This window comes from Lissotriton vulgaris, chromosome 5 (assembly GCF_964263255.1).
Source record: "Lissotriton vulgaris chromosome 5, aLisVul1.2, whole genome shotgun sequence".
NCBI classification, from domain to species: Eukaryota; Metazoa; Chordata; class Amphibia; order Caudata; family Salamandridae; genus Lissotriton; species Lissotriton vulgaris.
Window position 1 is genome coordinate 1,224,101,889 of NC_141693.1, and position 14,518 is coordinate 1,224,116,406.

At 46.5% G+C, this 14,518-nt stretch overlaps 1 protein-coding gene across 1 annotated transcript in view; it reads left to right on the plus strand.

The window, feature by feature from the left end:
- The first annotated feature begins 13,054 nt into the window (after positions 1–13,054).
- LOC147712348 (von Willebrand factor A domain-containing protein 5A-like) overlaps positions 13,055–14,518 on the plus strand; it is a 103,777-nt gene continuing 102,313 nt past the window's right edge. The window contains exon 1 of the mRNA XM_086920318.1: positions 13,055–13,177. The gene's annotated coding sequence lies outside the window, so the exon portion shown is untranslated. The remainder of the gene's footprint in view (positions 13,178–14,518) is intronic.

A 14,518-nucleotide genomic window follows, 5' to 3' on the forward strand; every position in this document is an offset into this window, starting at 1 on the left:
TCATCTTAAATGAGGTTTAACCCTTTTTTGGTGCACTGTTCCCACACATATTGAGTTTTAGTTCTGGCTCCACATTGTGACGCGGAAAGGTTTCACAGTAGAAAACTGAAGTCAGTGTACCAGGAGGGACTTATATGGCTCCACTAACGTCACATCCGTGGATGATATCAGAGCGGAGTCATCCAACTCGGCCCCGCGTGCAGGAGTACTTCTGAAAAATCTGCGGATCCAGACTGGCGCCTGGAGGATATTATAAGTTAAGGAATCTGCGGCTAGACTGTGTCTCTACCAGATACATTGTTACCAAAGTTAAGTAAATTATTTGTAAGTGCTAGTGGCAGCTAATATAAGCATCAGCTGCTTTAGAAGTAGTGCCATGACACTGTATTTGCACTCATGAGAAGAAGTCAGTAAGGTTTTGATCTTTTCCTGGACGATGCACAATCGAATATTCATACTCCTGGATTCGCAACCCCCACCTCTCAATGTGAGGGGGCATCTTAGTCTTAGCATTGCCGAAAATGATGAGCAATATTTAGTGGTTAGTGACAACTGTGAAATGTTTTCCATACAGGAACACATGAAGATGTTCACAAGCCCACACCACAGCAAGGTGTCTTGGGGCATTGGGATATCCAGTGTGCCGGGCATGGATGGCACCCAACCCTACTAGAAGTGTATTAAAAACAGCCTTTTTCTGCAATTTGGGATCAAAGTATGCCATTTTAGTGGTGTTCTCAACTGCATGCTTTTTTTCTTAAACTCTTTTTATTGAAGTTTACTCAATTATACATCTTTGACAATTCAGAACAGCAGGTGTTATAGCATTACAGAGTATAGTTAGTTTTATCAATCTTGGGTCAGTTGAACAAGTACTTCATTCAAGTACACTTGCGACTTTTGCTGATCTCTCAGGCTTGAGAGTCAACTGGAGCAAGTCCCAGATGGCTTTCTCAAGCACATTACTGTTGTCATTCGTGAGTCGCATTGCAGTAGTAGGGAATGAATAAACCTGTATTACATAACTTTGCAAACAGGCAAGGCTCCAATTGACATCAAGAACGGGACAATGCCTGTGCGTGTCAGCAGTGGTGGGACAGCACTGCTCACATTGAGAACTGACAGGGAGTTAGCGGCTGGCCCTACTGCAACAATGTGTGAGTAGTGTTCAGAACATAATGCTGCAATGGACCACCGCAGCTTGTCCGTTTTTGGGTACACTGCCGTAAGGGACAGTTAAGAGAGTCAGTGTCATTATATATTGCTGTGGGGCATGCAGAGGGCTAGGGTGGTGCAGGATCATGTGAAACTGCATGCAGCAAGTATGAAAATTGAAGGTAGTTCAAGCATACTCTGAATCAGTTCATGCACTCAGCAGTGATATGGAAGCACCACAATAGTACACTGTAGCACTGCCTGTAGTGGGTAGGGAGATCAAGGTAATGCACAGCACACTGAATATACAAGGGGACGCCCGATTACTTGCCTGCTGCCTGCTACCGGTCACGCCACTCAGTCTCTCTTCCCGCTGCAGCCACAGCGATTGCGGGACCATCACAAGAACTTCAAGTCCCAAGGGGCCCTGCGATATCGCGGCAGGAGCCTTCAGCACCTCCTGGCGCATAAATCAACACTAGGGCTCCCGCGGGACGGTACCCGCGCGGGCTGTGCCCGTGCAAATCCCGGGCCAAGGGCGGGCCAATTTGAGCCCGTTAGAGACCAGATGAGGCTGGGCTGGGCCCACCTCTGAACATAGCGGTTCCCCAGGTTAGTCTGATTTTGCCTTTTGCTGTTTCCTTGGGATACTATAAACTTGGGTTTCCTGTTGACACCGTACCCAGCTTGAAATGAATACCCGCGAGGGAAAGAACAGAACTGCACCATCTGGGTGAAGCGTGGCAGGGACTTTGGGCCAATTTTTAATTAGGGCCAGCTCTGTCTTGACCCATGAAATCGCATTGTCTGAGCGCTGCCTATCCTTGGATATTTTGCAAACTAAACGATCATCCTTGGGGGGTCTGACATCTGCTCTTACACCTGAACGTTGTTTGGCCGCAGGTATCGATTCTTATGGTCTAGCTGGAGGTGCTAGTTAGACCACGCACGTCCCGCTGGATTTCTCTGCAATAGCGGAGGTTCCAAATAGCCCCCCTCCTGATGATCTGATCCAAGAAGGGACACCTGGAGGCACTTTACCATGTATTGTTACTAGGTCTGTGCCCAAATCTAAAACTCAAATTAGGGAAACTATGGTTCCAATTCCTGAGCCACCAATAAAAAGGAAGAGGGGAGGGGGACCGCTAAGGCAGAAAAGTGCAAACTTGCAGAAGACAAATAAGAATGGCGGGACAGTGACTATGACATCCCCATTGTTAACAGAGTCCCACCTTGCTACATCTATCCCTGGTACTTTGAACTCTGACCCACTGGGTGTTCCCCCTGAAGTCTCTGAGGTTTTATGGGTCACAATGGGAGCTTTAATTGTGTCAACTCTTTCCCCTATCCTCGATAGGCTATCACGAATTGAAGAAAGATTGATTAACTTTGAATTGTTTGTTGTGCCCAATCTTCGTATCATTGAAGATTCTTTGACAAAAATTGGTCGGCTGACTGAAATTCCAATGAATGTACAGCGTATTTCTGTAATATCAAAATCGCCTCCCTCTATTCCCTCAATATCCAACTCTAGGCCTTCATCTTCTAGCAGAATCGGTGGGGTAGGCATAGAACCTGTTGTGGGATTGGTAGCTTGGGGTGGCTATGTGGGTGAGGAAGGGAACATCTCTAGTGAATTTGCTCAGTTAATACTGAGTACCCCAAGGGAGGAGTGAAACAGACCTCGGGCTAGACCTGCAAGTAATATTATACCAAATTGTTCTAACTATGGCGCAGGAAATCAATCAACTTTGGTTCGTGGGCAGTCTGGCCAAGATTCCTCAGACGTGCAAAATTGTCTGGTCCATAGATCAGTTGAAAATAGTTATAGGGCAGTTCACCTCCCACCGGCTGCGGCTCCTCTGGTAGTGGTCTTGAGGAATGTACCTACCCTACATGCTGGGCAGTTAGAAACTACTGATCAGCTAATGGCCAAAACAATGCATTGGCTTACAATACAACTGAAGGTAGCCGGGGCTCGGGGCTGGGACATTTGCAACCAAATGATAATGGCAAGACGTGCTTCATGGGTTGGACACTCCACGAAGGATGGGGGGGTGGGGGTGATTGTGTAATTGCCAATTTCAATAATGAGCATGTTGTCAGACTCTTACTAGAGCATCTAGGAAGCAGGAAGCAAGGGTACCATTGTGGGGAAATCCCCCTCCTACCTCTAGGGTTTTTTTTATAAACCCAGTCATTTTTCCTTGCTTAGGGGGGAGGCCAAAGTATACCCCACATGCCCATAGGCAGAACTTCTGATCTTGAACTAGCTAATAGAATTGCCCCTTTGTCCGGCTTAGATGCCTGCGATTGACGGATCAGGTCATTCATCCTATCCCCCTAGAGGAGTGCAAATCCTTAGTCACGTGGCAGCATTTTGACGTCATCTCTGAAGATGCCCTCCTCGAATACATTCTTGAAACAAAACCCTCTAATCATTCTTCCGATCGCATCCAGAGTGACATCACCATTGACTTCTAAACCCATACTCTTTCTTATTGGATCAGTCTGATTAACCTCTTCCTCAGCTAAGGCTCCCTTCCTGTTGCCTTTAAAATAGGGCAGGTTACCCCACTTCTAAAAAAAAAACCTCCGCTGATGCGAACAACCTCAACAACTTCCGCCCCATCACCAACCTCCCTTTTCTTGCAAAAATCACAGAAAAATGTGTAGTGAAACAACTTTCCCTACATATTAAGGACAACCACCTTCTTGACGAATTCCAATCTGGTTTCATGCAAGACTGCAGCACTGAAACAGCCCTGCTGCACGTGATCGACGATGCCCTGCGTGCACTGGATTCGGGGGAATCTTGCCTTCTGAGTCTTCTTGACTTTTCTGCAGCCTTTGACACTGTTAATCACTAAACTCTCCTACACACTTTAAAACAGAGAATGGGCTTGGAAGGCACAGTGCTGAAATGGTTTGCTTCATTCCTCTCGGGCAGATCTCAAGTGATTAAAATAGCGAACAGCCTTTGGCTTTCAATGGGGGTAGGTCAAGGCATCCTTCAAGGATCTATACTCACACCCACTCTTTTCAATCTTTACTTGGAACCATTGGGTAATCTCTTAAGGAAATCTGGGATACTTTATCACCTCTATGCTGATGACACCCAAATCTACCTTAAGGTGTCTTCCTCACACAACATCTCAATCCTCAACTCTACTTTCAACTCTATTAAAAACTGGATGTTAGCTCATCAACTCATTCTGAATCCTTCCAAAACTGAATCCCTGCTCCTCTCTACCTCACTCTCCCCTCTTCCTGTTCAATCTTGGATGAATAACCTGAACTTACTGAACAACAAACATATCATTGTCAATAGTGCTAAATCCCTTGGTGTCATTCTTGACAAAAAGCTCAATATACACTCACACATCAATTCCATTGCAAAGAATGCACCTTACCAACTGTGTCTTCCCTGGGGGATTCGATGTTTCCTTCCGGGGCAAGACCTAAACACTTTGGTCTAGTCTATGGTTCTCTCTAGACTGGACTATTGCAATTCTCTGCTTGCTGGCCTCCCCAAATCTCACCTTTCCGCTATCAAATCCGTATTCCATTCAGTGGCTCATTTTGTCATTGGGGCCTAAAGAAGTGACCACATCACACCCAGACTTTTTAGGTCTCGCTGAGCCAGCGCATGCGCCGCTCTGCAAAACATTTGGTGTGTGGGCTTTGAAAAGTGCTTCCACAGCTTTCTGGCTGGCATCGAGTGTGCGGTTCACTCACCATGATGAGCAGAGGCGCCATATGGCTTTCCTCTCTTGTCATGGCGCGCGCACATCGCACACCACTCGCCAGCCTTCGTTTGCTGTTGCGCGCATTCCTCCGGACACCCTTTCCAAGCGCCTCGCTCCGTCCCTCCCCCACCACAGAGCGCGACCCCGCGATCGCATTCACTTTTACTTGATCTCGATCACTTTTGCTTTTCGACAATTCTTCTAAGGTTTCAAAACTGCAGTTACTTCTAAGAAGCCGACCATAGACACCACATGTTCTCTTTCAATTACTGCAATGTCTCAAATGCCCACTGCGTAAAAATATAAAACCCGAGACGTATATGATCAATTAGCTTTATCCCATCAGCCCAAGCACAACCGAGTCAAACTCCCTGCACTTTACCTTCCAGTCACTACGCGCAGGGAAAACTGTCCCGTTCATTTGCCAAGTGTATCAACTCCTTGTACCCTTGACTTGGGTATCTTTTTTTGAAACACCAACAGTCCTTTTACCCCGATCTCAATGAATGGGCACCATGCTGCCCTGTGCTTACGTCAATAAACACTCCCCGGACCCCGTAATCCAGTTTAGTGTTCTGCTCTGGCTTGAGATAACGCTATTTCGGTCCAGCTAGTTCACAATACTCTATGGTTTGACGCGCCCAAATGGTGTCATCACCAAGAGGCGGCTACAGAAGTGGGTATGTGATATTGGCACGTGCGCAGTGAGAAACACCCAGCTGGAACAACAGAGATGTAGAAATATGAGAAGCTGGAGAAAATCGGGGAGGGTGAGAACACATTGTCTACGAGGGGTGTGCAATATGTTGCAATTGTGTAGTTGACTTAAAAATTTATCTTCAGAGCTGTAAAATAAAGTATCCTGGGAGAAAGAGCATTCATGGTGATATCTTGGGGGGAGTTGGGCGTTAAACCTGTTCATATACATGGTACTCTTTACTTAGTGCACCTTACTCCTTACAGCTGGTCTGTCTTGTGATGTTCCGGTTGTCATTCTCGCTGTAGTCTGTTGATATTCTAGTTCTTCTAATTTTCGCTATATTTTACCCCCTACATAATCTGTTTTCTCTGTATGAATGTTTCTTTTCCCTCTTTTCGTGCAGTGTTACATCTTCCTGTCACTGAAATATTTTTAAGTTCCCCTTTGCTTCATTTCTAAAAGTCTAAGTACTGTCCCACGCCCTCAACTGGTCCATCAAGCCGCTATCTCTTCAGTTCTCTTCTCACCTGACATACCACCCCGTGACCTTTACGTCTAGGCTGCACCTAACAATCTTAAGCGCAATTTAAGCCTCAGCAGCCAGATAACAGATTTCGAGTACATATAGGTTCTCCCTGGCGCACGCAGAAGGAGCGTTGAACCTAGCACTGAAGCACTGAAAGTCCTTGCCACTCTGAAAAGCGCCGACTCTAATTTGTGGGAACAGTCGCCATTTGTCTAAGCACTTGGTCCCCATTTTGTTCACAGTTGGTCTCTCAGCTTCTTAGTCAGATTTTTCTTTCTTTCTTGTGCTGTTCGACCCAACTCCGTCTGCCTGTACCTCTCCTAGCCTCTTGGAGTTGTACTTTAGCTCCTGTCTGGTCCTTCGCTGAGGGCCTCCAGTGAGCGCCTGGGCTGTGAGTTTCTGGGCACATGAGGTGACTGAGCACACACCATCTGCAAAGGAATTCTGTTGCACAGTAGCTCACTGCTGTCCCCCATTCCTTTCATCTGGTGTAACGTGACAGTGCTACAAAAATGAAACACACCTTCTCTTGAGTTCTTGAGCATGAAACAAGCAGCAGGAAAAGGAGTTGTGGTCTAGTGACCACACTGCACTCTTCTGGCGTAGGTTTCCATAATGCCTTTTCCTTGAACAAGTAATGTGATCCTGGGCAGTGCACTGTATGTCCACAGGCCATCCGTTCCTTTAGCTGCTAAAAAGTTAGGTTATTCAATGTGAAGCATGCAGCAATCCAATCATACATTAAGAATATGTAATAGTTTGATGCAAATCCTTCTCAAAATTGTATATCTTTGAGGGTCCTGGTCTGCCACACTTGTCCAACCTGCAGGTATTGCATTCCATTTTCCCCTCATTGTCAAAGGCAGGACTTGAATGATATAACTCTATGTGAACTTCTGGTCACTTCAGTTTTGATGGGCAATAGTTCTAATGCATGTTAAACCTCTATGTCCTGATTCAGATGTCCTCATCCATATGGCTTTCCAGAAGGCCTGAAAAATCATAACCAGCATTGGCATAGCCAATAGGTCTCGCATTTGAGACGTTATAAGTATTTAGTTATGCAGTACAATATCCTAGGTGCAACAACATCAACTGTTGCATAGCTAAACACTTATAAGGTCCCAAAGGCGAGACCTATTGGCTATGCCAATACTTGTTTCTCTTTGATGACTTCCCATTGAAGCAAGATCAGTCTAGAAGCTTGCCTGTATCACCCACTATGCCCTCCACACTTCCTCCCCTCGATACCTGGTAAATAAACGTAAAATCTCTAGAGGCTCTAGACCTTCGCGTAATGCAGAAAAATTACTGCTTGAGCCCCCCACCTTCAAAAGGGAAAGATCAATACTCAAACCTTCGCAGGCAATGCGGTCAGAATCTGGAACTCGCTTCCTCCACTACTCCGTACCACCACCTCAACCCAGACTTTCAAAGCTGACCTCAAATCTCTTATCTTCCAAAGACACTTCCAGAATGAATGCATCCCTTTTCACGCCCCTCAAGGAAGTTCTTACAATGTTGTAAATATGTAATCTATGCCTGTACGATCCGAATCCTACTGTGTTTATGATTTTTGTGTGACTGCCGTCTATTGTTTTATTTTACTTTTTCATCTATCTCGTTTGTATTTGTAATGTGTAAGTATTGAAATTTCCTCATGTAACGGTCTTGGTTCTATTGTGAAGCGCTCTGACACCTTTGGGTAAAGTCTGCGCTATATAAAATTGCATTAAATACATATATAAAATGAAATAAAAACACCCATAGGGCTCAAAGGGCTTTAGCTGCTTCTGTCCACCCACCCGCCCCCACACGCCCAACATCGTGTGTGTCAGGCTGGGACAGCTTCCTGGAAGTATTTGGCTCTAGTTGCGCCCCTTTATTTATTTTATTTTTTATTTAATGAGATTTTATATAGCGCGAACATTACCCAAAGGTGTCAGAGCGCTTTACATAAGAACCAGTTGCGATACATAAGGATTTAGGATTACATGAGTTACAGTGGCGGCTGGTGGATTTTAAAAGTGGTGGGCGAAAATGTTGTACCGCAATGTAATAAGCGAGCGTGCAAGCCCGAACTGCAAAAGGAGGGTGGGGGGGGGGGGGGGCTGGAATAGTCCTGTCTTTGATGTAGTGGTACTGGTTTGGAATCATGTCACGTTGTAAATATTTTGGCAAACAAGCTGCATTTCAACCAGACTGTAGAGCCTATATACTGTACATTGGAAAAATCCAATAACCTGTGTGAGATGACTTCAAAAACGAAGTTGTAAATTACACTGGGGTGAGAGAAGTGACCCAGTCACAACTCACACATGTTTACTTACTTTATGGCAGTGTAGGCGTGCGTCACTTTGCTGGAGGCAGTTAGTCCTATGCTTAGGTGCACATATTGGAGTCATGCTGCCATGCTGAATGGGCAGTGTGTGCTGATGTGATTGTCTAGAACTGGGGATCAGACAGAATGGTTGCATAGGGTGGTTCAAGTGCAAAAGAGGGAGTCTAGTGAAATGTGGTTTACACAAACAGAAGATTTTTGTACTGCGAATAATACATAAGGGGTTATTTCAAAAAGTACATCCCAGCATCGGAGACAGGGAGGAACAAATCAAAATACTCTTATCTTCATGTTTCACTTCACTTTATAGAAACATTATTTTGTGCCGTTCATTATTTTTGTTAAGAAACCGTTTTATAACACTGCCGGCTAGATTGTTTTCCTAGTTCAAGTTTTTCATCAAAGCAATAACAATTTATTTCACGCCACCAAGGGTAGCGAGGTCACAGCAGACAAGATGTGACAACTACATGTTAACACAAACAGTAAAACGAGAGAGAGAGATGAGCTACAGACGGCCTCCAAAACCAATACTTTCACTAAGCATTTCTCAGTCTACACAATAGTCATCAAAGATAACCTGTTTTTCAAAGCTTAAATGCACCGGATGTCGGTTTAGTCAGAAGAACCAGTCCCTGCCGAGATCCCTATGGAAAATTTGGCCACAATACATCTCTTCTTCGCTGGATTCAATCGACATCAATGATGTGCTTGCTCTGCTCCATCAACATTGAGAGCGGTGTTATCTAATCCAGCTGCTGCTTCTCCACAAGCCATTTCAGTCACCAAGGCCTGAACTGCTTTCTATGGCCTCAAACTCAGAATTCTGGCAAGCACATGTCCACATCACAAGTGGAAAGAAAATGCAGGGGGACAGAACACATCAACATTCAGGCACGTAACTGTACTGACAGGAATACACGGAGAAAGATTTTAAAAAAAATGTTTTATGGGAATATTTGCATCTCTTATTTTTCTTTTTGTACCCAGACACAAGTCAGAAAATGAAATAAATCACAGTCCTCGAGACACAGACCTCTATTCAGACTCCGAGGGCGCTTTGCCGGCCCCAGAATCGGAACTTTAAAGCGGCCAAATATTTAAGGAGGCCTGGCTGGAACTGAGCGGTACAGATGTCCGGAAGGAACTTACAACGAAGGAGGATCTAGAAGTAACGAGGACACGCCGTTCTGCTAGACTCTCTCCCGTGACGCAGATGCATGTTGTTTTAGTACAGGCCATGCCTGATTGTCAAGCCCGAACAACAGATACCCCCTGCCTCATGGAAGGTCTGGACACACCCGAGAGAGTGGGGGGTCTCGCTGCGGAGGGGATGGGGGGAGGCGGGATAATTATAAATAATAATAATCAAACTTACCTGCTTCCCGCCTTTAAGTTCCCAGCAGACAGACTCCTGATTGCCGCCATCCTGCTTTCGACGAATTCCCAGGGTGCTGCTCGTCAGCAGGAAGGCTGCAGGCAGCCTCCCTCCCCTCCATGGCAGCCGGCGCTGATTGGTTCGGCCGGCTGCCCTAACCTCGTCATTCTTCCTAGTCTGCATCCTGCAGAACGGAGAGTGGGAGGAGGCTTGGGGGAGCGGCTTGCCCACTGTTGCTAATACTGTCTGTTTGGACAGCCTCTCAGGTTGTCCAAACAGTCCGTATTCACAACAGTGGGCAAGCCACTCCCCCAAGCCACTCCCCCCTGCCCTGAGGCTCGACTCGTAATCAGGAAGTTCTGCAGTGCTGACTGCTTTCTCGCCGTGCGAGAAGGGCAGGCAGAAACAAATGGTAGTTATAAATAAATAACTACCATTTGTTTCTGCCTTCTTCTCGCACGGCGAGAAAACAGGGGGGGCGGCGCCCTAACGCCCCCATAGAAGAACCGCCGCTGATGAGTTACATAAAAGATACAAACAGAAAAAATTGCAAATGTACGAGTTGTAAAGTCACACAAGGAAGAGATACAAACAGAAAAATTGAAAATGTACAAGTTGTAAAGTCACTCAAGGAAGAAATACAAATGGATAAACCCTAAGAATAACATAGGAATGGTAGTGAGAACAAGGGTCTACTGCATATACTAGTGGTTAGAGTTATCTCTATGTACATATATATACAAATAGATTTGCTCTGGATTACATTTTACCAGCGATTATGCTTGGACAAGTGTATATCACATATTTGCAGTGTGAAAAGAGAAATAAAGAGAAATAAAAAGAAAAAAAGAAAATGGGCTAGAAAGCGGTAGGGGGGAGAAGAGTCGGAGGCTGAGATTGGTGAGAGGAGAGAGGGGGACCTGAGGGGTAGAAAGAGATAAGGCAGTCCAGCAAAAGAGAAATGACTGAAGGTCGGAAGGATGGAATCCAGTGGACCAAAGGAAAGCACCAGAATCAACAAAATGGTAGACCCGGGTCGTGGGCATCGATGGAAACCATCTCAAAATGGCAAGATGCACTCAGGTCAGGATCCAAAAACCATGAGAGCAGAGTTCCTTTAAGTGGGGTCGAGGGGGCACGCAGTCACAGCACCAAGGGAGGGCAGTAGAATGTCTGCTGTTCCGCAAGATGGCGGACCAAGGACAAGAGCGACAACATGAGACGGTCCCAAAATGGCGGGGTGCACACAAGTTCCAGTCCAAAAGTTATGAGTGCCAAGTCCAAAGCAAACCAGGGAGCCAAATCAACGCAGGGAGAACAAGAAGGGGAAAGGAGCCAGACAGTCAAAAGAGATTAATTAATGAGAAACGTTGCGGGGAGCACCGCTGTATGTGTCCCATTCCAGGCGCCGAGATCACCGGTGAAGCCACAGGCTCCTGTAATCCTGCCCAACCAGGGTGCCTCACATGGCCCAGCGGGCCCTCCCAGATCAGGGGCCCACACTTACGGCCAGCGCCGTCTTCCCACGTCATTCGACTCCCCCCAGGGAGCGCAGGTAGCCACCAGTCCTCGACACAGCTCCGGTTGGGAGCCTCACCAGCAGAATCACACTCCTCAGCTCACCTCCCTCTAAGAGCCGAGCTCTTCTCAGCCGGGCAATTGCTGATGTTGGTCCTAAAGCGGGCGCCCAGTCCCTCGCAGCGCAAATCCGGGTCACGGGACTCAGCCCAGGGATCCCCGCTGCACAGCCACTGGCCCGACTCCTCACAGCTCGAGGCTTAGTGCCAACATTGGCCTAGACCCCCAGCCCTCCCACAACAATTACTGAATAACAGACACAACACAATTGTTTGGTCGAGAAAGTTGTTGCAGTTTTATTTGTATAACAATATGCCAACATGTTGGGTTATCTTACGGGCGATCCAGGGGCAGGCAGCCCCTCGCCACCTGCCCACCTGATGAGCCATAAACCCCAGTGGTATTACCCGTGGGGTATTGTCAAATTGGGGGAAGGGCTAGCCCCTCCCACCGGCGGACCTCCAGTCCACCCCTTATTCACGCCCCTCCCCATTTCGGGGTGGGGGGGGCGGAGAGTTGCAGGCAACCCCTGGTTGCTCAGGTCCAAAACCGCCCGTGGGACTAACAGGCACCGTCGCTCCTCCAGGATCCCCACGGGAGGACCTCCCTGGGGATAATTGGCTTTCGCACCCTTACTGTGCTCCTGTAGAGGGTACCCTTATAGCCTTTGGATCGCCCTGTAACTCCGCTTGCAACACAAAGCAATTAGTGATATTAGATGCAGTCCCCCTCCTGCTGCTCGACCACCAGGTTCGCGGTAGGGAGGGAAAACAGCGTTCGGGCAGCTCCGGCTAGACAGAAGGAGGGGGACTGTCCTTCCTCGTCGGTGACCACAAACCAAAGAGGGTGCTTGTAGGATGGCCCAGATACAAATACCTCAGCTGGCCCCTCACTCTCCAGAGGTGACATCACGCGGGGACCCACCCAGGTCCCCAAGACTAAAATGCTGACTGGTGTCTGTGCCATCGTGTGGCACTAAGGATGGCCGCCCTCTTAGGGCCCCCTGCAGTGACCTGGGGCAGCCTGGCACACTTGATGTCGCGCCCCGGACTGATTCTCGGCTGCTATAAAAGTCAATGGAAGAAATACCTTGTCCCGACTGATTTAAAAAATCTTCCACTTTCCTCTTCCAATAAGTTGGCATATACGCTGCAGCACCACAGGACTGACAAGTTATAAAGGGGTGTCCCGACCCATACAGCCCATCTCTGAAGCTAAGTACCTGCGTTTACATCTAGTGAAAACATCATCATCATTATCGATCGATTTTCCTATTGCCAGGATCTCTAAATGGCCCGTGGGCGGAATCTGTGATCTCTTTGGCCGCCTTTGAGTGTGAATTCACTTTTAGCCGAGTGTGCAGGTTTGTGTTTTTGTCTGAAAGTGCATCGGCATGTATGCGTCACTCTATCTTCGTCTGTCTGGTTGTGCGTGCTCCAGGCTTGTCTGGCTAAGATCTAAGAATCTGCCTCGGGCACCACACCACCCCTCCCCACGCCTTTCACAGCGCAGCAGTAAAGAGAACAATTCATTCCTTGAAAACCTACACCATCCCAGGGTGCTTTGGGGCTGGGTCAATACTACCACCAATCAGCAGGAGCCCAGCCCCGGACCTTTTTCTCTATGTCTGAAAATATATAAAATACATTTAAACAGGACGACATTTTTCACTCACAACAGCCGAAGGTTGCAGCGTCGCTGTGGGCACACGTTTCACCATTGTGCCAATCTTTCTTCAGTGAAGTGTCCGGTAAGGGGTGAGGCGGTGGCTTTCTTGATTTTTTTTTAATGTGTTTATGTTTTGTTGCCCTCAGTTCGTGATAGGAGCCTCGGTAACAGTATCTGGAATATAAAACTAGATGTAGACGAGCCAGGAAATTAAAAGGGAGACCCGATTCACAGCCGAGCTAAGGATCTGCTTTGGCTCTAAAAGCCTGTGCACGACGTGAACATATTTGCATGTACATCTTGCAAAAAAAAGCATCTAAAAAAATGCTAAATCCTCTTCAACATAAAAAAATGTATTTAACACCTTTTTTCATCAGATTAAAAATGCGCATTGAGGAGTAGTTATTGAAAGTTATAGTTTTTAAACATGAATTTTGAAAATGTCTTCACCAATACTGAATCGAGGACAATGCCTTCAAGTAACCTAGAGGCAAGTTAGTTGTCATGTATACCCTAAATGTAGCCTAGGTTCCTATTGGAGGTGGCGCAGCATTGTGGGCACTTAATTAAAACATTACAAATTATTTTTGGGCAGCTTACACCTGAACGTACATATTTGTCAGTACTCTCAGATGTGATAATGAAGAAAAGGGAGGCTTCGGTGAAATAAATGATTCTCTTGGGATTACACAATTTGGTCAAGCAGGAAAGCCGGAATTTATCCCAGATTTTCGAGTGACGCACAGTGCAAATCTGCCACTAGCTGAGCATCTCTTTCCCACATATAAAGTTAATGCAGTGTCATTGATTTTTGGTCTATGAGGTCAGAGCATAGATAGGTATTAAGCAGAACTCACATTCTATTTTACAGTTTTACACAACAGCGCAACTTTCCCTAGTACATAAGAGTGTTTCACAACAGCAGCAGATTAAGATTTTTTCCGAACACACACAGATTTGCCAGGATTCACAGAGCAGAGGCCTCGGCTTCAACCTGGTTAACTATGTTGATTGGTCGGCAGCTGTAGACACTAGGGCCATATGTATCAACACATTTCCCCATAGACACAGAATGGGTAAAACCCTTTGATACATCTGGCCCTAGGTCACTTAACCTTATGTGAAAACTCTGCTCGTATTGGGCTTAATGTTCCAAGAGAACTTTGAGCTGAACCAGAGCCAGGCATCTGCCTCGACTTTCAGAGGCTCACCACTTTATCGAAAACATTCACCATTTTCTGTGTATATCTTACATCAGCAACAGCAAAATGTATGTGATCAGAAAGCCAGGTTTAAATCAGGACCACACTATACCAAGTTGATAAATCTTAATAAGGGTGAAACCAGTTCTGGGTTGCACGTGTTACTGTTCAGGGAGGACCTGGCCTGGTAGTTTGAGCGGGACTGTTTAGAGCAGGGTCAT